Raw genomic sequence first — 23996 nt, forward strand, 5'->3', positions numbered from 1 at the left:
GTGGGCTTTGAAGCAGTTGGCAATAAACAAGCTATCTAAATGTGAACACTGGATGAAAACTGAAATTCTGTTAAAACGGATTTCTGAATTTTAAAAATCCCAAATTAGATTTCCTCAAATCCAGAATTTGAACCTTCTCATCCAATCCAAAAACTTTTAATTTCACAATTGAGACTCAAACTTTGCTCCTGGCTTGCAAATTACATATGAAAATCTGAATTCATTTCAGAACTCAATGTATAAGACAAACTGCGTGGAAACATTAATGTTCCCACATGATTTTTTTTAATCTTCCCACAGGATGATTAAGTGTAATCTTGATTCCTGCTGGCATCAATGAGCATATGCACCATAGTTGGCTTCTGCAGAAAAAATGACCTAAGCAATAACTCACATTCTTGCCCTCCAGAGTAGCAGGAACAGCCATTTATCTGCACTGTCTGGCTTACTCAAGTATGGAACACGTTCTTCTTTGGGATCACTGGAACAATCATGGAGTAAACAAGGACATGAACTGACCGAATGTGCTGAAATTATTCAGTGAGAGAAATGGCTTCTAAATTTTAGTTGGGATAACAGCAAGAAGATGGATTTCGTTGAATCACCACACCTTTTGTCCCTCAGGCAGTGCAATGGGTTTTCTTGATCTTTCAGGGACTGATCTATAAAATCTGCATGTCAATTCTTTGAAATTATTCACTGCAGAGTTCTGCCATATCACAGACTGCAGACTAAAACATTTTGGCCCCAGTGCAAAGGCACGGCTGATATTTAAGGCCAGGGAATAAAGCATGCCATTTTTCTTTTCCTGGAAGAGTTCTTCCCAAAAGCCAGATCCCTGCAGCTTATTTTTTCAAGAGTTGAATGCCCTGCAAAACACAATTGTTCCTGCAGACTAAACTTTAAAATTACAGAATTTTGCTACTATTCATATCATTATTTCTTTGGATATTTTTAATTTATTTGATCTCTAAGTCATCTAATCATAAATCAACTCAAGGTGACTTATAGAAGAATTATACAAAAACAAAAACAAAAAAACAATTATACAAAAAACTTCATACAAAAAAAGAAACCAGTAATGAAAAACAAAAGAACAACTCACCACATCAGGGAAATACAGAAAGATTGGGTTTCTAATGCAGGTTAGAAAGATTGAGTTTCTAATGCAGGTTCATAGTTGCCCTGGCCTGGGGCCTGCTTGAAGTACCAAGTTTTTAAAACTTCCCTGAAAGACAGCAGGGTTGGTGTGTCAACTTCATTCTCCATGGCAGCTTCAGCTAGAATGCTGTTCTACTGGCAGGACCAGTGACACAGAAGGCATGCCTCCAAGGTCCCATAAAATGACATTCTTTTATTGGTGGGACCTGGAGCATACCAACCCTGCCAGATCTTGTAGGATGGGAAGAATCAATTAGAGAGATATTAAATATTGAATCTCTCTTAAATACTGAATAATTTTAAATATCCAGGCCCTAAGTCATGAAGGGCTTTATATTATATTATATTTAATATATATATATATATATATATATATATTGTGTGTGTGTGTGTATATATATATTTTATAAACATAATATAGTGTAAATAATATATTATTTATATATATATATATATAATATTTTTTATATTTCATAACTTGCACTCAGAAACCAACTGGCAGTCAGCACTGCTCATGAAGATGAGGTCTTAGATGGAATAACTACTCTTGCTGCCATGTTCTGGGCCAGCTGCAGCTTCTGAGTGATCTTCAAGGGTGATCCCACATAGATCACATTGCAGTAGTACAAACAAGAAGTGACTAAGATGTGAAATATTATGAAAAGGGTCTTTAAATCCTGGAAAGGGCTTAATTGGTACATCCGGCTGGGTCTTCGCAAATGCCCTCCTAGCCACAGCTGCCACTCACCAGTTCTGTCTGGGGAAAGGCAACCCATCCAAAACTAAAGCTGGAAAATCCCTGAATCCAGAGGATCCTTGCTCCACAGCCACTTAGTGTTGCTAGAGTTGAACCTAAGCCTGTTCCTCCCCCTTCAGAACCTAGCCACCTCCAAGCATTAAGACAGAACCTCAGCTGCATCACGTGGCTGGGCAGGGGTTGAGGTATACACTGGGTATCATGTATTGATTTCTATAGCCGCTGAGATGGGCAGCTATAGACATCCAATAAACAAACAAACAAATAAATAAATCATCATCATATTAATGATGCCTGATCCTGTGCTGTTGGATAACCTTACCCAGCAGCCAGATACAGATGTTAAATAGGAATGCAGAACATGTTGAGCCCTGAAAACCCTCCAGAGCAAGAACCTCAGGCTTGACCTTTCCTCCTCTACCAATACCAGCTGGAAACAACCATGGAGAAAAGGAGAGACCAGTGCCTTCCACTCCTAACTCGCAAAGCTGGTGCAGAAAGATACTGTGATCAGTAGCATCAAAATCTGCCAAGAGATCAAGAAAGACAAGGTGAGTTGTACCACCCCTACCCTGGCATGAACATAGGTTCATACACATGTTCAGTTGGATTGAGGTGAAATAACTGCTTTGACTGCTGAACCCTATTCTTCTTTAGTGATGGCAATGAGTGCTGATGTCCTCATACTTTTAATGCAGGATAAATTAAGGAAAGCAATTTATGGACTCCTAGGTTTCATTTTCCCTGCTACTAAATGGCCCTTGATGATAGAAGAAACCATAACCAACTGCTCTATTTAATGTGTGGTGGTGGGGGAACAGGACCGGGTAAATGTAGGTGAGTTTAGCCACATTTCAAGTTGTCCAAGCAAAAGAATGGAGGCGCAGAGGTACTTTGCATCTGTGACCTGTCACTTGGGCTATTTCTGAAAACAGGTCTAGCATTCTTCTGGGAGACCATTAGACCCATGTCCGAAAATAGCCCAAGTGACATGTCAGAGGCATGGTGTAGGAGTTGCAAAAATCATTGGGGGCACTCCCTGCCTTATCAACCAATGTCCCTTCACTACAAGTGTGATGTTGAGGTATTTTTCGACAGAGGTCTAGTACTCTACTAAAAGCATTCTGAGGATCTCTGAGCATGTTCTCTCACTTCACCCAATGTCCCATTGTTTGTGCCTGCGACCTGTCACTCAGGCTAAAAAGGGAAACTGACAGAACCCTTGACAAGTTCACCCCAGCTCCCTTCACCTTGGCTCCTGTGCCCACTGGAATGATTGCAAGGACCTGGAAATAATCAGAGACTGGCAGAAGCTTAATATACCCATCAGGAACAGAACCAGCAACACACAGCTGTCAGAACCTGTCTTTTTCCCAGATCTTCTGAGCAGTATGGGATTAACACTTTCTAGGCAGAGCACTAGATTTTTAAACATGCTTCTGGTGTTTTTTCAAAATACCACTAAATCCATGTTTAAAAAACAAGTCTAGTGCTCTTTCAGGTCTAGTGCTCTAAACCTGTATGTATAAGGAGCTCACATTATGCCTGGCTGGTGTGTGAGATCTGTGCTACAGCCCAGGTGGCCATGGAGGGCAGTGCCCAGAAGGGAGGGGGCATGTCTGCAACAGCCTTAAGCGGTCAAAAAAGGCTGGTTAGATCCCAGCTCCTAACCCCATTTTCAACCCACATTGTAGAGGAAGTGTTGTAGGTGATACCCATCACAAAAACCAATAGAGTCAGTATCAGTATCAGTAGAATCAGTATCAGTATCAGTAAAAAGGCAAAAGACTACTTAAAATCCAGAACAACAAAATACAGTGTTAAGATGCCTTCCCAGTGGGCTGGGAACAGATGAAAGCAATGTCTTAAGGAATGTCCTTTAAAATCTTCACAGGGCATCTCTGTGCTGCTATTAGAATGCCCTGAGGATAAGCACATAGAAATATGGACAGTAGAACTGAATGAATTTATACAAGTTCCCATAATTTTTTCCCCCAAAATGTTTTTTTGTATGTAACTTTCCCAAATGTACAACTTTTTTCTATGCATTTCCCCCCAAGAGATGTATTTTTCCAGGGAACTACTTTGAGAAAGATGCTAGCAGACTCCATGCCTGACTGAACTAAGACAATTTCTATTCTGGGAGGTCATGATGTTTCACTTGAAATCAATAACCAATTTCCTTTTAATCCTTCCATCAGGGTTTGGACATGATGGGCAAGTTTGAATCTCGAAGCTCAGTGGAAGAGCACATAAGACCCAACTAATTTGGATAGTTTTCGTCCAGTCTCCAACCTCCCCACTTTTAGGGAAGGTTGTTGAGAAAGTGGTCGCACTGCAACTTCAAAGGGATCTGGATGAAGTGGATTATCTGGACTCCTTTCAGTCAGGATTCAGGCCAGGATATGGGACTAAGATGGCATTGGTCATGCTCTTGGATGACCTCTGGCAGGAGCAAGATGGGGGCAGTGCTTCCATCCTTGCTTTTCTTGACCTCTCAGCGGCCTTTGATACCATTGATCATGGTATCATGGTATCATGGTGCACTTCTGGACCAGCTTCGGGAGTTGGGGGTGGGCAGCATGGTGTTGTGCTGGTTCTCCTCCTTCTTCCAGGGTTGGCTCCAGTCTGTGTTGATAGGAGGGGAGACATCCAGTTCACGGCCCCTGTTGTGTGCGGTGCTGCAGGACTCGGTTCTCTCACCCCTCTTGTTTAGCATCTACGTGAGGCCACTGGGTGAGATGATATGACTATTTGGGGTGAGGTATCATCAGTATGCTGATGATACCCAGCTTTATATCTCCATCCTGGGCTGTTTGAGTGATGCCGTGGATGTCGTCTCTCAGTGCCTGGAGGCTATAGGAGCCTGGATGGGGCGCAACGGGCTCGGCCCAAGGAAGACTGAGTGGCTTTGGGTGTTTGGGCCTCCCAGTACCAAGGTTTTTCCTTCTTTGGTCCTGAAAAGGGTGGTACTGCCCCAGACAGACCCGGTGTGCAATCTGGGGGTCCTCTTGGACTCATGGCTCCTGCTGGAAGGGCAGGTGACAGCTGTGGCTAAAAGGGCCTTTGCATCTTTGGGTTGTGCACTAGTTGTGCCCATTCCTGGACTGGGAGGCTCTACTCACTGTCACTCATGCCCTCATGACCTCCTGTTTGGACTGTTGCAACCTGTTCTACATGAGGCTGGCCTTGAAGAGCATTCAGAAACTTCAGCTGGTACAGAATGCAGCTGCATGGGTTATAAATAGTGTTGGCTATTCGGCACATATAACACCACTGCTTTGGGGGCTGCATTGGTTGGCAGTGTGTTTCTGGGTGTAATTCAAGGTGCTGGTTGTCGCCTTTAAAGCCCTTCATGGCTTGGGACCGGGTTACCTGAGGGACCATCTTTTCCCAGTTGTCTCTACCTGTCCAATCTGGTCCAGCTGGATGGGCATGCTCTGGGTCCCATCAGCCAAGGAATGTTGGCTGATGGGGACCAGGAGAGGTGCCTTTTCTGCTGTGGTGCCTGCCCTCTGGAATACCCTCCCTCCTGAGAGTAGGATGGCCATGACCCTTTTCGCTTTTTGGAAGGCCTTGAAGACCTGGCTTTGTGCCTGGGCCTGGGGCCCCGTGTGTGCGAAGGGTCCTGTTTCATGGTTGTGATGACACTGATGTATTTTAATATTTCTAGGCTGTATTTATATTTAATTTTCTGTATTGTTTTAACTGTTTGACTGTTTTTTATTATTGTTAGCCACCCAGAATCATGGGTCTGAGATGGGCGGCTATATAAATCAATTAGTTCAATAAATAAATAAATAAATAAATAAATAAATAAATAAGTAAGTAAGAAAGAAAGATCCTAGGTTCAGTTCTCAGCACCTTGAGTTTTGACAAAAAGGATCTGCCAGTGAAAGAAGAGAAACTCTTCTGCCTGGGACCCTGGAATCTCACTGCTAGTCAAGACAGCCACTCTTCAGCTAGAGAAACAGTCTGGTTTAATGATGACTCGCAATTTCTCAAAAGCTTTCCTCTCTGGCTTTTGGCTTTTTGCCTTGTTACCAGAATGCATTAGAATGTTGCTTGAGTTTCTCCTGATGTTATTTTCACCATATTTGATTACTGGAAATGGTCCAGGTTGCTGTACCATATGCTGAAGCTTCCTGGACTGTCCACCCATCTCAGTCTAAGACAGCCATGGGGAGTAGCTCCGCTTAGGATGGTTTTCCCTGAGATTTCAGTGAAGTGCAGGAAACCAAGGAGACTGTTTAATGAAAGAATAGTCACGAATAACAATGGTCACCTCATATAACTAAAATACCCAAACACCTCATGTTATTCAAGAGAGTTTCACCAGTAATATTGAAAGCAAATTCTCTTTCATTAAACTGAATGAACTTTCTATATGTGGTCTGGCCTACTAGACAGTAACATCTTACATCCCTGCAGTTACAGTAGCTATCAACACTGCTGTAGGTCAGGCCCTGTTATGAGGCTGAGTCAGGAAGCACTTCTCAGTCCACAAGGGCTACAAGAAAGGATGTGAGCTATTTAATGTATTTATTCATTGTGTTTTTATAGGCAAAAGGGAGGAGAAGCACTTGTGGAACATACACCAAAATAACCTGACTGGCCTTGAATCTGATGCACATTGACTTGGAAGAAAGAAAAAATGTTTTCTACTCCGCCTTAGGCAGCAAAATGTCTTGGGCTGGGCTTGTTCCTTAGCTCCTATAGGCAAGTCACTCTTTCTCAGCCTTACCTGGCAGTCACTGGATTGTAATTAGGATAAAATGTGAACTATGTTATAATTCACACTCTGGGATAAAGCATGAAAGAAATCTATATGGATAATAACCATATTAATAGGGAAAGCAGTCTGTACATGTTTTGGTATCACTTTGCTCTCTGCTGCTAGCTCATTGTCTGGAGAAATGTTCCCTAGCAATGTTCTGTTCTGTGGGAGTCAGGTTCCCCATGTCCCTTGAACATGACTTGGGTGTGGGAGAGAAACTCCTCTGAATCACAATGAAACCTTTTAATACTGTCCTTCTCTTGGGAGTGTTTCCTCAAGGCATCTTTCTTGGGAACGTTTCTCCAATAATTAAGAGTCTAATTGAACGGAATGTCCGGGTGGACAAGTTTCTCTGATAGAACCTGGCAATGATTTAGCAGTTTCAGATTTTAAGTGGCTATAATGATAATGTGGACTTCAAAGGTAATACCTGCCCAGAACAAATGGAACAAGTTCATACTCCCCCCCCCCCCCGATGGTAACAAGCATATGTACAAAATAATACATACTGGTGTCAAATTACCAAACACTTTCTTCACATTGTTCATGTTCTGGAGTAAGAATGTGCAAATCAGGATAAATCTAGTCTGCTTACATTATCACGTTAGAAGAACAATTCCAGCACATTAGGATTCGAATGGATTTGTTTTAAAGAATTAGTTTAAAAAACCTACAGCCACTGTATTCAAACTTTCCTTGACATATAATTCTCTTTAGACAGCTTTCCCCAATATGTGTTATAAACAACCTCAAAATGTTTTTAAAGCAAGTTCTACTTTTAAAGATGCTCTTTTCCTATGGCTACCTTTTCCCAGTGCAAGCTGTTCTTCTAATGTTAACTATCATTTTATATGGAACTTTCCAAAATGTACCTTATTTTTTTTTTCAATTCTTACAATTTTTCTGCAGATTTTTGACCAGAGAAGGGTGGGCATATAAAGGCCCATACCCTGAGACGCCAGAGCTGGGAGTCTTGAGCGTAGCCCTTAGAATTTCTCCAGAAGTTATTTTTAATCTGATAAAATGGAGAAAATATTCAATATGTGGAGAATAATTATTCCAACTGTAGTTACTGAAATAACCTTAAATAGTGGGGGTGGAGGAGTCAACTTTGAAATTGCTTCCAGTAGAATTTAGGGTAAGAATGATAGTTTTATTTTTTCCCAAAGCATACTAGAAACTTCAGAGGTGATTTTATTTTAAACTTTGGACAAGCTACTATAGCTGGATTTTTCATGACAGCATGATATGCAGTGATTAGCACAACCTTTACCAAAGTTGACACCCTCCAGATGTGCAGTCTTCAAGAATTCCTCATAGTTGGGAGAATCTGGAAGTTAGCTGACACGTTTAGAAGATGGGCATTATGAGAAGGCTGCATTCATAGGTACATAAGAACACATGAAGAACCCTGTTGGGTCAGGCCAGAGCCCACTCTACTCCACCATCCTGGTTCTCATGGTGATAAATCAGAAGAGCATGGAAAATTGGCAATGGTAATCTCATTTTGCCCAGTTGTACACAATTGCCCTTATTTTGTTATGCACCTCTTAGCCTTTTCTAAACTCTGAATTTCTTCAACAAAAGGTGTGGTGGATGAGAACTTCAAGCACCAAAATTTCCCACTGATCATATGTCTAGGTGATGTGTTTTTTTGTTCCAAACCTGGAACTAAGTTATAAAGCTTTACAATTGCTTCAGCAAAGTTCTGATAGGTGGGGCAGCCAAGACCCCACCTTAAGTTTGGCTCCCTTCCATACCAGTGTTTTTATTCTGATATAATGTATGGTGTATGTTTGTTCCCAGAGGTACATGTGTACATGACACAGCATTGGAACTAAAAAGCTAAATTTCTGTTTGCTCTTGAATAATTGCATCATTTAGCTTCCACACACCTTGTTTCACCTCTAATATATATATAAGAAATGACTTGAAGCCTCTCCTGCCTGATTTTTTTATCTGTTACCTGCTACTCACACACATGCATATCCTTCACAAATTACTACTGCATCTGCAAGGCAGCACAATATGCAACACCCTGCACAATGCTGTCTTGCAGGAAATGAAGCTACTTTCTAAAGGTTGCTGCATCCACACAATACTAGCACTGCCATTTAGATGCATGGCATAGAGCAGTGTTTTTCAACCTCAGCAACTTTAAGAAGTGTGGACTTCAACTCCCAGAATTCTCCAGCCAGCATGCTGGTTGGGGAATTCTGGGAGTTGAAGTCCACACATCTCAAAGTTGCTCATAATGCCCATCTTCTAAAGTCCACACATCTTAAAGTTGCACATCTTAAAGTTGAAAAACACTGGCATAGAGTAAGTAGAAGTAGTAAAGACACCAGAGCTCCCTTAGCGGAATGGACGGTACCTATTCATACAGAGGATTGGTTCTGCCATTTTAACAGGAGCAGGTGAAAGTTTCCCCAGTGTCAAGAAAAGTCTCAGTGCTGCTTGGTTGTGCCTCATAGGACGTTGCTGTAGGAATATGAGCAAGGACATTAAAGTGGTTGCTAAGGAAAATACCCTTGAAACTGGCTTGATGTTTTGAAAAAATGAAATAGTCATTTGGATATTGGGTCTAGATAAATATTCAAGGCTCTGAATCACTTTGGACTGATTTGACGTATAACATCAATTTGGTGGACATGAAACAGAAACAGACTGATTTTCTGAATCAGTTTAACATTTGAATCATATTGGACCCCGTCTATCTTAGGCACCCTGTAGATAAGGAACTGGCTTGCCTGTAATGAAATCCCAATTCTCTTTAAAAAGAGAAGAGAAAAAAAGAAAAGCTGTGAGTAAGGAAGCATGATGCTTCCCTCGCCTATCGTTTAGCTCTTCCCAGTTGTTACCCCCAGTGATCTTATTCTCTTTGGGATTCAAGGTATTTCAGATATCTATACCTGCAGGGTAAGCAGAGATCATAGTAGACTCTCTGAACCAAGAATGCTGCTAGATTTGAGGGACTCTAGCTAAGAAGCCTTTTGGGCTTCCCCACTATCTGCATTTTTGCTGCACTTTTGTTTCTCTTTCTCCTCATTCTCTGGCACTCTAGTCTTCTTCCACTTCATAAGCTTTCCTGGTAGAAGAGGAAAAGGGATTTCTCTTTTGGCATTGGAGAAAAAATTGGACCTGCTTACCAGATGTGCTATATAGTGAAACATCACTCATGACAGCCAACATTTTGAAGTGTTTCAGAAATTAAGATGAGAAAGCTGGACTTCTGGAGGGTGTTTTATTCTGCAATGTAAAACATAGTATTAAAAATGAAAAAACTGGCGCTGCAGTAACTAACATGCTGGGAATGGAAGCTAAGTAAGTTTTGGTATTATTGAAATGGAGGGGAGGACCCTGGATTGACGTCCTAAATATGCCTCTCATAGTGACACTGCTCTGATTTCGACAAGCTAGTATTTCTCAGTGGACTATTAACACAGCCATGTATAACTATTAACATTTGTGAAGAGAGAACGCCTCTAAAAAGGAATAATATAAATGATAAGAGTTTTTGATTTTTAATAAGATACTAAGTTATTACCACTATTACAACATCTATGTTCATTCCAGGTCCTAGAATTTTGGAGTACAGTAAATCTGTCTTGCTGCTTCTTGACCAGAGTAGCTGAATTCATGCAACACATTCATCTATGATTAACTTTGTAATGATTTGCTTACACCAATTTTTGGTTCATAGAACATACTGGATCACAAACTAACCATGCAGCTTGAGTTGACACATAAGGTTCAAGTTTGCTTTGCTAGTTTGTGGTTTGTTGTGTCATCTGAATACAGCCAATATTTTTAATTGGTGGAAGCTGTACAGATCAGGAGAATTACATTACATCTAGAAAGCATCTGCAATAGACATTGATGGTGGGATATGGGGCTTCAACTGTGTCTCCAGCAACTGGCCTGTACAGCTGTATAGTACAGGTACATCCCTGAAGTGGAGAGCATGCAAATGAATCATTTCAGTGAGTAGTAAAGAAGGGAGTGGAAAAGGTGAGGGCACCTGCTGCTGTCTCACACATGACTCTTCCAATGAAATCATCACTGCTGTGGATGGTTCATTCTCTAATGGCTTTTGTACAGTTCAGCACATGGCTAAAGCCTGACTCATTGTTGGTACAGTACAAGGAATGCACTTCAGTTATTCTAAAGTACCAACATGCTGATAATGGCACAGAAGCAAAAAGTCAAGATACGTTATGATTACATGTATTCCACTGTCCATGATCTTTACTCAATCTACATGATGCACAGAAATCTTCAGGCTTCATTATGCAATCGTAAAAGACCAAAAGCTTTTGTCTACCCACTCATCCACCACCACAAATGATTCAAAGAGAGATTTCTGAACTGTTCTTTCCTCTCCAAGCTTAAACAATGAAATGAAACAAAGACAACAACCTTGAAATGTTTGTGCAGACTGATCTTATGAATCAACTCAATATATAGTTAAGCATTCTTAGCCCTCATGCAACATTTGCTGGGCATGGTGGTGCCATATACAGTAGATTCAACAGCAGAAAGCAAATTCCCAATTCCCAATTCCCAGGGAAAACAATGACAAAATTCTGTCTTCCACCAATTGACATGGGAAACTACACCACTCAGAAAGCTGACTTGGGGTTCTCTTCATGCTATATACTGTATGTCCCTTTACTCTAGAGTGTCTGCTCTCTTAGTTCCTCCCCATAGATCTCAGCAGAGGCTTTTCTTGTCCCCAGTATCAAGTCCTTTGGGGTTCTTCTACATGAAATGCTTCTTTTCTGCTGCAGATGATCCATCCTATCGAATGAGTCCCCCCCCCGCCCCCAAATATGCCTTCAGTTCATTGTCATCCAGGTTCTTGGGATTCTAAATATAGTTCTGCATTCCAGTCTTTATATATATTCTGATATGATGATACATACTCTGCTGCAGGTGTTTGTCAAGGTGTCATGCAGACCAGGATACAAGACTGGACTCTGCCCCACTTTTATCTCTCTGCCCTCCAATCTTGACTTTACCCTGTTGATGGAGATAGGCTGCACTGGGGTTGGAACGGCTTGTAAGTGAAACCCACAGCAATCCCTGTGGGATGAAAAATTCAGTGTTCCTGATCCCAAATGTAACTACACAGCTTTGTTCTTGAAGTAGGAAAATCAGGAGTGGAGAATTTAGGAGTCATAGCATATGTCCCATCTCTTCTCCATACATTATGCTAATGATTATTTGAAAAAGACTAGTGTAATATATGTTTCTGTTTTATCTGAATACAAGTGATACTATATAACATTCTTGTTATCAAATTAAATGTTACTTTTTAATGCCTCATGCCTGTTCATTGTTAGTTGCTACTAGGTCTGGGAAAGGTGATCAGTATTTACCTAAAGATAGAACTTCATCTTCAGGAACTAGCACAATTATTTTTATCAAGCAAAAAAGGTGATGTAATGTGCCTTGGCCAGCACTTGCAGAAGCTAAGTAGGATTCCAATAGGAGACTGAAAGTGTTGAAAAATGTCTTCTGGTGATGTGTAGAAGCCTCTTCTGGCCTTTGCTGCTTCAGTTGGTAAAGCAAACCAATGCAACTGCTATACCTGCTCTCTGAATCACAGAGCCATGTTGCTTCACAAAGCTTCAAAGTAGTGCTTCCCTTGAACTTTGAAGTGAAGTGCCTTCTTGAAGCTCTACACAGCTCCACTTGCCACTAATTTCCCTGGATGTCCTCATTGGTGTAGGTAATTGTATTATTTCCATTTTGATATGCAAAATTAATAGTCCTCTTCTTTCCTTTCTGCCATTCTATAGTTTACAACTACTGTAGTCTTTCCAACTACTTTGGAAAGAAAGACACTTTCCAAACTTAATACTCTGAATGTATGCAGCTTTGCATTTCGATCTCAATCATGGCAATATCATCAGTACTGCAATTAAATCAAGTTTGTTTCTGTTGCTTGGATGATAAACAAATGTAGTTGGGATTAAGTTCCATGTTGTAAAAGGATCTCATATATTTTAAATATGCAAAACATTAAAAATAGAATAAAATGGGTTGGTGGTGGTGTGACTTGCTATGTTTTTTATGTTACTGAAATAATACTGCTTTTTAAAAGAAGTGTTGGTGTGTCTTGAATATTAACTATTTGATATTTCTCATTTGAATGGCTAATATGAACTTGCTGTTGCCTAATTTAGATATCCTCCCCACTTTTTCAATATAGTGGATACTGTCCAGAGTTAATTAATTAAAACAATTGTAAAGGCTTAACTACATAGTTAAGATGCATCAGTTGTAATCTTAAACTCACTTCTTAGCTAATATTGTGCCCAGAGTCCTAAATAGCCATGTGTACATATAAAAATGTGCAGGGTTATGCATATCAAATTCTATTTAAAAGTAATTGGTAGGAGTTAACATTTTCATTAGCTGCTTAAGTTCAAGTATTTATTATGCTAATAGAACTAAGATATAAACCCATATTCCCCCTGCCCCACCCCTGTTATACCTGGATAAGATGACTGTCAGGAACACCTGGAGCTTGATTCTGTCAGGGTGTAGCTTTGAATCCTAGCAGATGCACTGCAGACTTTCTTTCCTGCTTTGCAAAAACTAACAGCCAGTTCTCACAAACCAGATCAAACCAGCTAGATTATACCCCTGTTCTGGTCTATTGTAATGCCCAAGAAAAATAACTAAATGTTCTGGTACACTGAATACAACATTGCCTTAATATTACATTTTATTAATCAAAATAATTATAGATAGTTCTGAATGGGCTATAATCTGCTTAGTGCACATTAGCATCTCCATTAGTTACTCATTTGGGTTGAAAGTTTTTGAGGAAACTTTCAAGCAACTTTAGGTTGGCTTAAGAATTTTTTAAATAAAGAGAAAAGTAAAATATGTGCTTATTCTAAACACATCCATTTAATAATATGAACCAATTCCACTGTTACTTCTCTAAGTCTGGAGCATTTATAATAACTGTTAATGTTTGCTTGCCCCGGTCCCTTCTTCCCAGTACTGAAGTGTATTTTAATATTGTAGTTCCAATTAATTTTATTTTGGGGATCCAGGGATGCACCTGTTGAGGTTTGTTTGTAGCTCTTTGACTTGTAGAATATGCCATACAGTATAAAAGAAAAGAAAACAAGGACACAGATAAATGGCAGCTTTTAATTCAGTAAAATGGAACAGTCAATTGATGACTGCCTGTAGACATACCTCTTTACTGACATCTGTGTTTTATTTTAACTCAGATTGTCAAAGAACTATGCATTCATCTTTGTATGCCCCTGTGAGGATGTTTCCCAAGGCAATCTGAATACAAAAAAGCCATTTATTAAACAGCCCCTCTTCAGGACAACGAAGCTATAAACTCCCTCAAAGTAACCAAGCATCTCTTCATGGCCAGCTTCTAACAGGCCCCATTGCTTCATCTCCACATAGCTTTTTCATCCTTTTGTTTTATGTAGTTCAAAAGTGAGGAGGGGGAGTTTTTTGTCTTCTCTCTGCTGTCTGGGAGGTGAGGGATGGTTCCTGTGGCTTAATCACATTGAGAGATTTTAATTTCTTCCTCAAACAAAAGCGAGGCCTGGCAAAATGTTCCACTTCTAAGACAGTGATCCAGTAATTCTGAAATGCTGGAAGAGAGGATGGGGGGGGGGGGGCAGCAGAGAGAAAAAGAATGTAGTGGGGCAGGAAAAGCTGAGGCAGCTTTTTCAAATTGGGTTATTGACTAATTTCTCTAGGAAAAGACAAGGAGTGCTTGAATTGCTAAATGTTTGATTTGTTTTCCTTTTCATGTGAATAGAAGGAAAAGAAAAGAAAGGAAAAGAAAAGAAAAGAAAAGAAAAGCTCCAATTCCCATAAGGCAATAGTACTTTGTTCTTCTAATTCCACTAACCCATAAGAATAGAAAAAAGATAAATAAGGGTCAGTAGTGTGCATTTTGCCCTGATTTTTTTTCACTTCCTGTTTACAAAGTATTTCCATGATTACTTCTTTTGAATATTTTTTTCACCAGCAAAGGCAAGACTTAGTTAATGCACTGATATACAGTATATGTTTTTCACAACATTCAACCATGAACAAAGCTGAAACAGGAACTGTTCTACTACAGGAGCTCAATGAAAGCAGCATCCTGGTATAAGTTCCACAACTTTTGGACACAGGTGTGATGTCACGACACAAATAGAAAAGAGGTGGGGCTTTTGTTAAAATCCTGCAATTCTGCTTTTGTCAGTCTGACCTCCTTTCCCCTGTGAACACAGTTGTGGATTTTTGTTGTTTATTTATTCAGTCGCTTCTAACTCTTTGTGACTTTGTGGACCAGCCCATGCAAGAGCTTCCTGTTGGTCGACGCCACCCCCAGCTCCCCCAGGGTCGAGTCCGTCACCTTTAGAATATCATCCACCCATTTTGCCCTTGGTTGGCCCCTCTTCCTTTTGCCTTTCACTCTCCCTAGCATCAGCATCTTCTCCAGGGTGTCCTGTCTTCTCATTATGTGGCCAAAGTACTTCAGTTTTGCCTTTAATATCATTCCCTCAAGTGAGCAGTCTGGCTTTATTTCCTGGAGGATGGACTGTTTTGATCTTCTTGCAGTCCAAGGCACTCTCAGAATTTTCCTCCAACACCACAGTTCAAAAGCATCTATCTTCCTTCTCTCACCCTTCCCTATGGTCCAGCTCTCACAGCCATATGTTACTACGGGGAACACCATTGCTTTAACTATGCAGACCTTTGTTGTCAGTATGATGTCTCTGCTCTTAACTATGTTATCGAGATTTGTCATTGTTCTCCTCCCAAGAATTAAACATCATCTGATTCCTGGCTGCACTCAGCATCTGCAGTAACCCTTGTGCCTAGAAATACAAAGTCTGTCACTGCCTCTATATCTTCTCCCTCTATTTGCCAGTTATCAATCAAGCTGGTTGCCATAATCTTGGTTTTTTTGAGGTTTAGCTGCAAGCCAGCTTTTGCACTTTCTTCTTTCACCTTTATCATAAGGCTCCTCAGTTCCTCCTTGCTTTCAGCCATCAAAATGGTATCATCTGCATATCTGAGATAGTTAATGTTTCTTCCAGCGATTTTAACCCCAGCCTTGGATTCTTCAAGCCCAGCATGTCGCATGATGTGTTCTGCGTACAAGTTGAATAGGTAGGGTGAGAGTATACAGCCCTGCCGTACTCCTTTCCCAATCTTAAACCAGTCCGTTGTTCCATGGTCTGTTCTTACCATTGCTACTTGGTTGCTATACAGATTTCTCAGGAGGCAGACAAGATGACTTGATATCCCCATACCACTAAGAACTTGCCACAATTTGTTATGGTCCACACAGTCAAAGGCTTTAGAATAGTCAATAAAACAGAAATAGATGTTTTTTTGAAACTCCCTGGCTTTTTCCATTATCCAGCAGATATTGGCAATTTGGTCCCTAGTTCCTCTGCCTTTTCTAAACCCAGCTTGCACATCTGGCAGTTCTCACTCCATGAGTTGCTGAAGTCTACCTTGCAGGATCTTGAGCATTACCTTACTGGCATCTGAAATGAGGGCCACTGTTTGATAGTTTGAACATTCTTTAGTGTTTCCCTTTTTTGGTATGGGGATATAAGTTGATTTTTTTCCAGTCTGATGGCCATTCTTGTGTTTTCCAAATTTGCTGGCATATAGCATGCATTACCTTGTCAGCATCATCTTGCAATTTTGAAAAGTTCAGCTGGGATACCATCATTTCCTGCTGCCTTGTTATTAGCAATGCTTCTCAAGGCCTATTCAACCTCACTCTTTAGGATGTCTGGCTCTAACTCACTGACCACACCGTCAAAGCTATCCCTGATATTGTTATCCTTCCTATACAGGTCTTCTGTATATTCTTGCCACCTTTTCTTGATCTCTTCTTCTGTTAGGTCCTTGCCATCTTTGTTTTTGATCATACCCATTTTTGCCTGGAATTTACCTCCGATGTTTCTAATTTTCTGGAAGAGGTCTTTTGTCCTTCCTATTCTATTGTCTTCTTCCACTTCCGCACATTGCTTGTTTAAAAATAATTCCTTATCTCTTCTGGCTAACCTCTGGAATTTTGCATTTAATTGGGCATATCTCCCCCTGTCACTGTTGCCTTTTGCTTTCCTTCTTTCTTGGGCCACTTCTAGCGTCTCAGCAGACAGCCACTTTGCCTTCTTGGTTTTCTTTTTCTTTGGGACATATTTTGTTGCCGCCTCCTGAACAATGTTGCGAACTTCTGTCCAGAGTTCTTCTTGGACCCAATCCACTAGATCTAGTCCCTTAAATTTATTCTTTACTGCCACTGCAGAGTCATTAGGAATATTAGTGAGCTCATATCTAGCTGATCTGTGGGTCTTCCCTAATCTCTTTAGTCTGATCCTAAATTGTGCAAGAAGAAGTTTGTGATCTGAACTACAGTCAGCTCCAGGTCTTGTTTTTGCCAACTGTATAGATGTCCGCCACCTTTGACTACAAAGGATGTAGTCAATCTGATTTCGGTGTTGTCCATCTGGTGAAGTCCATGTATAAAGCCGTCTCTTAGGTTGTTGGAAGAGAGTGTTTGTTATGCATAGTGATCTACTACTGTGGACAAGAGGACCACAGAAGAAATGAAGTAGCCTTCATAATTAATAATAAAGTGGCTAAAGCAGTGCTTGGATACAATCCAAAAAATGATAGAATGATCTCAATTTGAATTCATGGTAAGCCATTTAACATCACAGTGGTCCAAATATTTGCCTCAACCACAGATGCTCAAGAAGCTGAAGTAGGTCACTTCTATGAGGATTTGCAGCACCTATTGGACAATATGCCCCAAAGAGATGTTATTTTCATTACTGGAGACTGGAATGCTAAGGTGGGCAGTCAAATGACACCTGGAATTACAGGTAAGCATGGCCTGGGAGAACAAAATGAAGCAGGACATAGGCTGATAGAATTCTGCCAAGACAACTCACTATGCATAACAAACAGTTGTGGATACCACTATATTTTTACTGACTATTGCTACTCCAAGGTTGAAATATCAGTGTTACTGTACCTCAGTGTTTCTCAATCTCAGCAACTTTAAGATGTGTAAACTTCAACTCCCAGAATTCCCCAGCCAGCATGCTGGCTAAGGAATTCTGAGAGTTGAAGTCCATACATCTTAAAGTTGCTGAGGTTGAGAAACACTACTGTACATCATTGTTCTTTATCTTTTACACTGAGCTAAGTAACCTTTAACTTCAGGGCTACAGGCAGCCTTTCTTCTTTCATTTTTTTTGAAACCCCAGCTGACTTTGTGACCAAATTTTTATTGTAAAATTGCTGAAATGCAGCTTTCTGCCATTTTGAAATTGAGAACATGTGGAAGCTGTAATACACATTTATAGAAAATTGGAAATTTAAGGTACTGAATAAATATATTAGCCTTTATCCTTTATCTGTCTCAAATTAATCATTAGAATAGGTCCTATGGGAACCTAAGGGTAAAATTAATGCCTTAGGTCTTACAAAAGTCCAAGGAATGGATGTGTCCCTCAAAATCTCCCAAAACAGGAAATTCAACCAAATTTGGAGCTATTGGGATGCTTTTAAGGACATCATTTTCTCCCTTTAATCCTCAACTCCCCCCCCCCCCAAAAAAAAAACCAAACTGAAAGATTTTCGCAGGGGCTGTGCATATACTCTGAGAGCTACACAATTAACTCTGGGAGGTTCATGTTACAATCAGGTGAAGAGAGCTACATTACTGAAACATGTACTTTAAGGGCTTATCTGAACTGCCTGATTGTCCCATCACCAGAATGGGCAAGGAATTGTTGCTGGAAGCAAAAATGGATTACGTTACTCTCTGTTCCTCTATTCATCTCCCACTCACCTTCCAAGCAAATGGGGTGTATATCTCTGCTCCATTTCTGAAGTACAGTTTACCCTCTTGTGGATGTTTTGTGCCTTTGAGTCAGTCTTGACTCCTGGCGACTGCCTGGACAAGTCCTGGCAGTTTTCTTGGCAAGGTTTTTTGGAAGTGGTTTGCCATTGCCTGCTTCCTTGGGCTGAGAGAAAGTGACTAGCCCAAGGTCACCCAGCTGGCTTTGTGCGTCAGGTGGGACTAGAACTCACAGTCTCCTGGTTTCTAGCTTGGTGCCTTCACCAGTGCACCAAACTAGCTCTCCTTCTTATGTCACTATAAATTCTATTGGGGCTAGAGCACTTCAGTTTGTTGCAGGCTAACCTTAGCATTCATTGGCTATTTTGCAGAGGAAGGACCACCCCTTCAACTGAGACAGAGCTTACCATTATCTGTAATAACTTTTAGATCTCACATTTACTCTGATTGTTGTAATAGCATAGACAGTATAACTTTTGCCCCGTAAGACAAATATTGGTTGATTGAAACTTAGCAAAAACCTTATTTTTTTTCTTTCCAAGCTTGCTTCTTCTCTACTTTCTTTTGTTTTTGTTTGTTTTTAAATAAGATCAGTTCCACTGTGCTTTCAGTTATCCAAGACAAAACGGTACGCATAGCTGCCAAATAGTGAAGCTGTGGATAAAAATCGTATCATAGATAACTGGAAAAACAATGGAATGGGAGAACTGTATTTACTAAAAAGATAAAGCAAAGGGAGAAGTAGGAAGTTCAGAAAGAAAGATAATTACAGTATTAGCTTGCAGTATGGACCAAAAACCTTGCAATCTGTTGCCAAAGTGTCTTAGCATCAATGGGATTTTTAAAAGCCTGTTTAGAGTCAAGCTGGCATGAGCACAGGACAGGAGCAGTTTAAACAGTAAGTAGGTATATGCTGTAAGTATTAAGTTGATGGCTCTGAATCAGAAAAGACAGGTGATGACATCTGAAGCCATTCTCCTCAGGGTAGACTGCAGCAGTGTTTCTCAACCTTGGCAGTTTTAAGATGTGTGAACTTCAACTCCCAGAATTCCCCAGCCAGCATGGATAGCCTGTTGAAACATGAAACACTTGCAGGAGCTTCATAATGCCAGCTGATTTTCATTCATTCTATTAAAGCCACACTAAGGACAAGTGAGCAACTTCAAAGCAAAGAAGGATGTTCCAGTTACCTCCACTGAATTTGAGAATTCAAGGAACATTTAGTCCAAATTAGCTAATGTAGCTTTTGTTAAAGACCAGAAATGTAATAAACAAATCACTTACTGTACTTGAGCAGAAAGTAATTTTTATGAGTGCAGGAATAATTTCTTGTCTATAATTTTAATGAACTTTGATGCTGCAGAATTTCCCAAGAAACAGATGTGATAGGGTTGGTTCCCAGACTTTGACTGCAGTTCTCTATTTCATTTTCTAGGAATAAAGCTGTTAGTCATGGTTTTAGAAAAGGCCAAGGAGCAAGAGACATTATTGCTGATGCACCCTGGATAACTGAGAAAGCCAAAGAATACCAAAGAGAAGTTAATGCTGTTATGCAGGGCCTCATTTATTTGTTTCTTGCATTGTGTTATTTTAATTCTTTTTTTTTATATTGTTTTTATGTGGACAGTTTGCCACCCAGAGTTATGAATATAAGATGGGAGGCTAGATAAAGTTTCATTGACTGTAGAAAGGCCTTTGATTGTGTCAACCATGTGAAGCTGTGGACTATCCTTAGGAAAATGGAAATTTAAAGAAATCTCATTGTCCTCATGTAAAATCTATATACAGGACAGAAAGCCACAGTCCAGATAGAACATAGTGAAAGAGCCTGGCTGTAGGTTAGCAAAGGAGTGAGACAAGGCTACTGTATATACTCTTTCCTTATATATTCTGCCTATATACTGAATATATATTGAAACAGTCTGGATGACAATGGTTTAAAATTGGAGGAAGATACATCAATAACCTGCACTATACTGATGACACTACTTTGATAGCTGAAAATGCAAATTAGCCCTGTTGTATGCCACCCAGAGTCTCTTGTTCGTGAGATGGGCAGCTATATAAATTGTATAAATAAATAAATAATAAACACTAAATGATCTGCAAACTCTATTAATGAAAGTCGAGGACCACAGTAAAAAATGGGAGTAACAGTAAATATAAAGAAGACCAAACTTATTTATTTATTTATTTATTTATTGCATTTCTTCACCACCCATCTGTAGTGGCAAAGTGAAAGATCATTGTTATTTCAAGGAGTTAAGTGATGCGAGTCCCTCCTTGAGGGGGAGATGGGCGGTGATAAAAATTTGATAAATACATAAAATAAAACCACAAAACTGAAAGTTTGTAAGTCCACTCCTCCAACAGCCCTCCAGAACATATCTTTGTTTGGAGTGGGGAGAGCGATAAGAGAAAACTCCCAGATTGTTTTGTTAAGATCTGTAAGACTTCCCAGGGTCTTGGATGATATCATAGAAGGTGTTTTGGGGCCTTGGGAAGCTTCCTAGTCAAGGTCAGGTTTCGTAGCCTACAACCATGGAAACATGGTCACAAGGTTTAAGGGCCAGGCTTTGATAAAAACCCCTGGAATTGTTTGGAATTTTGGGAGCTTCTGTGCAGACTCTTAAGTGCTGGGGTGCTGCAGAACAAAGAAAGCCAGCCTTTTGGGGATCCCTGTTGCCTTGGTCAGGAGGCTCCTGGCAACATAAAAGGGAATAAAGGCATCACTTTGCTTAGGTATGTTATGATTTGTTTCTTTATGCTATGCTTTCTATGCTTTTGTTTAATCTGCCTAAACTGTGTTTCTGGTTTAAACTGTGTTTCTGTTTAACTCTGTTTGCTTAAGTTTGTAATAAAGCTTAAAGTTTCTTTATCCACTGGCGTGCTTATTGTCTCTGGATCTAAAAGAACCAATTGCCTGAGCACCTGATCACTGCTTGGACACTTGGCAGAACACCATTTTGACAAATGACTCTACTAATGACAACAAGTACAGCAACCAAACTTTGGATTGACAAGGAAGATATTGAAGTACCTTATTTTAGGACTGACTATCAATAGTCAAGGAACAAGCAATCAAGAAATATGCCACAGTCTAGCATATGGTGGGGTAGCAACGATGGCCTTGGAAAAGATACTCAGATGCCATGTTATGTTTAAATCTACAAAGATAAGAATTGTGCAGGCTGTGGTGCTCTATGGAAGTGAAAACTGGACTTTGAAGCAGGATAGAAAAAGTATTGATTCTTTTGATCTTTGGAATTGAGAAGACTCTTGAGAATACCAGGAATAGCCAAAAAAAGAAACAAATGTATCATACAACAAATCAATCCAGAAGTCTCACTCATGGCACAAATAACCAGGCCCAAATTATAATATTTTGAACATATTATGGGAAGAGCCATTTTCCCTGAGAAGTCCATAGTGCTGGGAAAGGTGGAAAAAAAGGGAAGATGATCAGCAGCAAGAAGGATAGATTTGATTACAGAGGCAATGGGTGCACCATTGGAAAGGCTTAATGGCCAAGTTGGGGATAGATCATCCTGGAGAAGGATGATTTGTATGGTCACTAAGAGTAGACACTGACTTGATGGCATATAATAAAATAAAATTCCTATGGCTTCAGTGAAGTTAAGTGCTCTTGGCTTGGTCTCAATGTACAGTAGATAGGGCTTTTTTCCAAATAAATTCCAATTAAATTTCTCAGTATATGCATTTGTGCTAAGAGGACTTTCTTATAAATTAGTAAATAATTTTTGACATTTTTGTGAATATTAACTGAATCAACCCTGGTGATCAATGGGGTGATAGCTGTCGCAGCCAGATTGCCTCACCTATCACTTATTGGCTTTTTGACTAAGATTAAGTGTAGTATCATTTCTTTGTTAATTAGAAATGGTTGAAGAATGAGACTGATGTGGGGGAGGGAAAATTATATAAGCATTAGTTTAAAAAAAAAAAAACAGTTGGCTTTCATATCCAATTACCATTATAGGCACATATCTCACAAAATGATAGAAAGATACATTTAGTGTAGATGGAAAGGAAGGAAGCATTTGGAAATGGTACCTTCTTAAGCAGTGTCCTAGATATAAACCTTTCCTGCAGGCATTTGTCCTAGTTCACAGTGGCCTTTTCTTTAAGGTACAAAAGGTAACAATGTCAAGAGGAAGCAGAGAGGGTTGTACAACAGATGGTCTGCTTGTATCTTTTCTGCTGATGTTCTCTGTAGCAAATATTTAGCAGTTCAAGATTTTCTAAATTATTTGCCAAATAAGGACACCTATATGCCAGAGGTTTACATCATTTAGGAACCAGGTTCTCACTTGCATAATTGCAGAGTTGTTTGGTTTTAATAGTTGAACTGGTTCTATCTTCTGACTCCACTGCTGTTTATTTGAAACCAGAACCAAGACAATATACATATTTGCAACACTTGCTCTGCTGAGCTTTTCAGAGGTCTGTTTTCCTGTTGGGAGCCCTTGGCACTCCCCAAGTCTTGCCCCTCCTCCCCTGATAATATGCCAGGAATGAGGAATAGGTGAAGAGGCTGCAATTCACTGTCCCAACCTTTTGGAGAGACACAGGAGTCCATCCAGGGATGGGGTGACGTCACCAGAATGGGTGGGGCCAACACCTTTAGGCCCTGTTCTTGTTTTTGGGGGGGGGGTTAAAGATAGCAATAAAAATGGGAGCCAAACCACTCCCATCCCATCTTTAACCTGTAAAGACTCCAAATCATGTTTTTAGGTAGTCCTTTTGGGGGGGACTGGAGGTTTTAAGGGTGCGAATGGACCCATTTTGTCCACCAAATTGTGGCAGCTGGATCTTAAGAGTACTGGATGGGATGCTGGGAGTGTCTGTTTCCTGCTCCTGCAGTATGCTGTACTTTCATCTTTGGAAGCTTTAATATATTTTGGCAAATAAATCTTGGATTTTTAAAAGAGTAGTGGAAATGCTGTGGCATGGAAGCAACCTAAAGGCATACAGTTTCTCTGTTTGATTAATGTAGGACTGAATACATCACTATGTATGATTTCAGAACAATGAAATATTCAAAAATATAGCCTTGTGTTAGGACAATGCTAAAAGTTCACATTCTCACATTTGTAATTTTTGCTTTGAACATGATGGATGGGAAGTTGACATCAGCTGCTTGCAGTTTCTGCTCTCTGAAGCACTTTGGATCCAGGCATCCTTATTTCCAGTATGTTCTCTTTTTTATGGCAATATATGAATAGTAGACAACTTTTACCAGGTAGAGAGCTGGACTTGGCCTTTTAGTGGCATGCATTCCAAAAAGTAAGTGGACCCAAACAACATTTGACTGAATTTAATTACCACCCAAACTGGATTAAAATTAAATGCAATTAATTAAACACAGTTAATTACATCCGGTGTATTTTGCCACCGTTACCTTC

The sequence above is a fragment of the Candoia aspera genome, chromosome 2 (assembly GCF_035149785.1).
Source record: "Candoia aspera isolate rCanAsp1 chromosome 2, rCanAsp1.hap2, whole genome shotgun sequence".
Classification (NCBI taxonomy): domain Eukaryota; kingdom Metazoa; phylum Chordata; class Lepidosauria; order Squamata; family Boidae; genus Candoia; species Candoia aspera.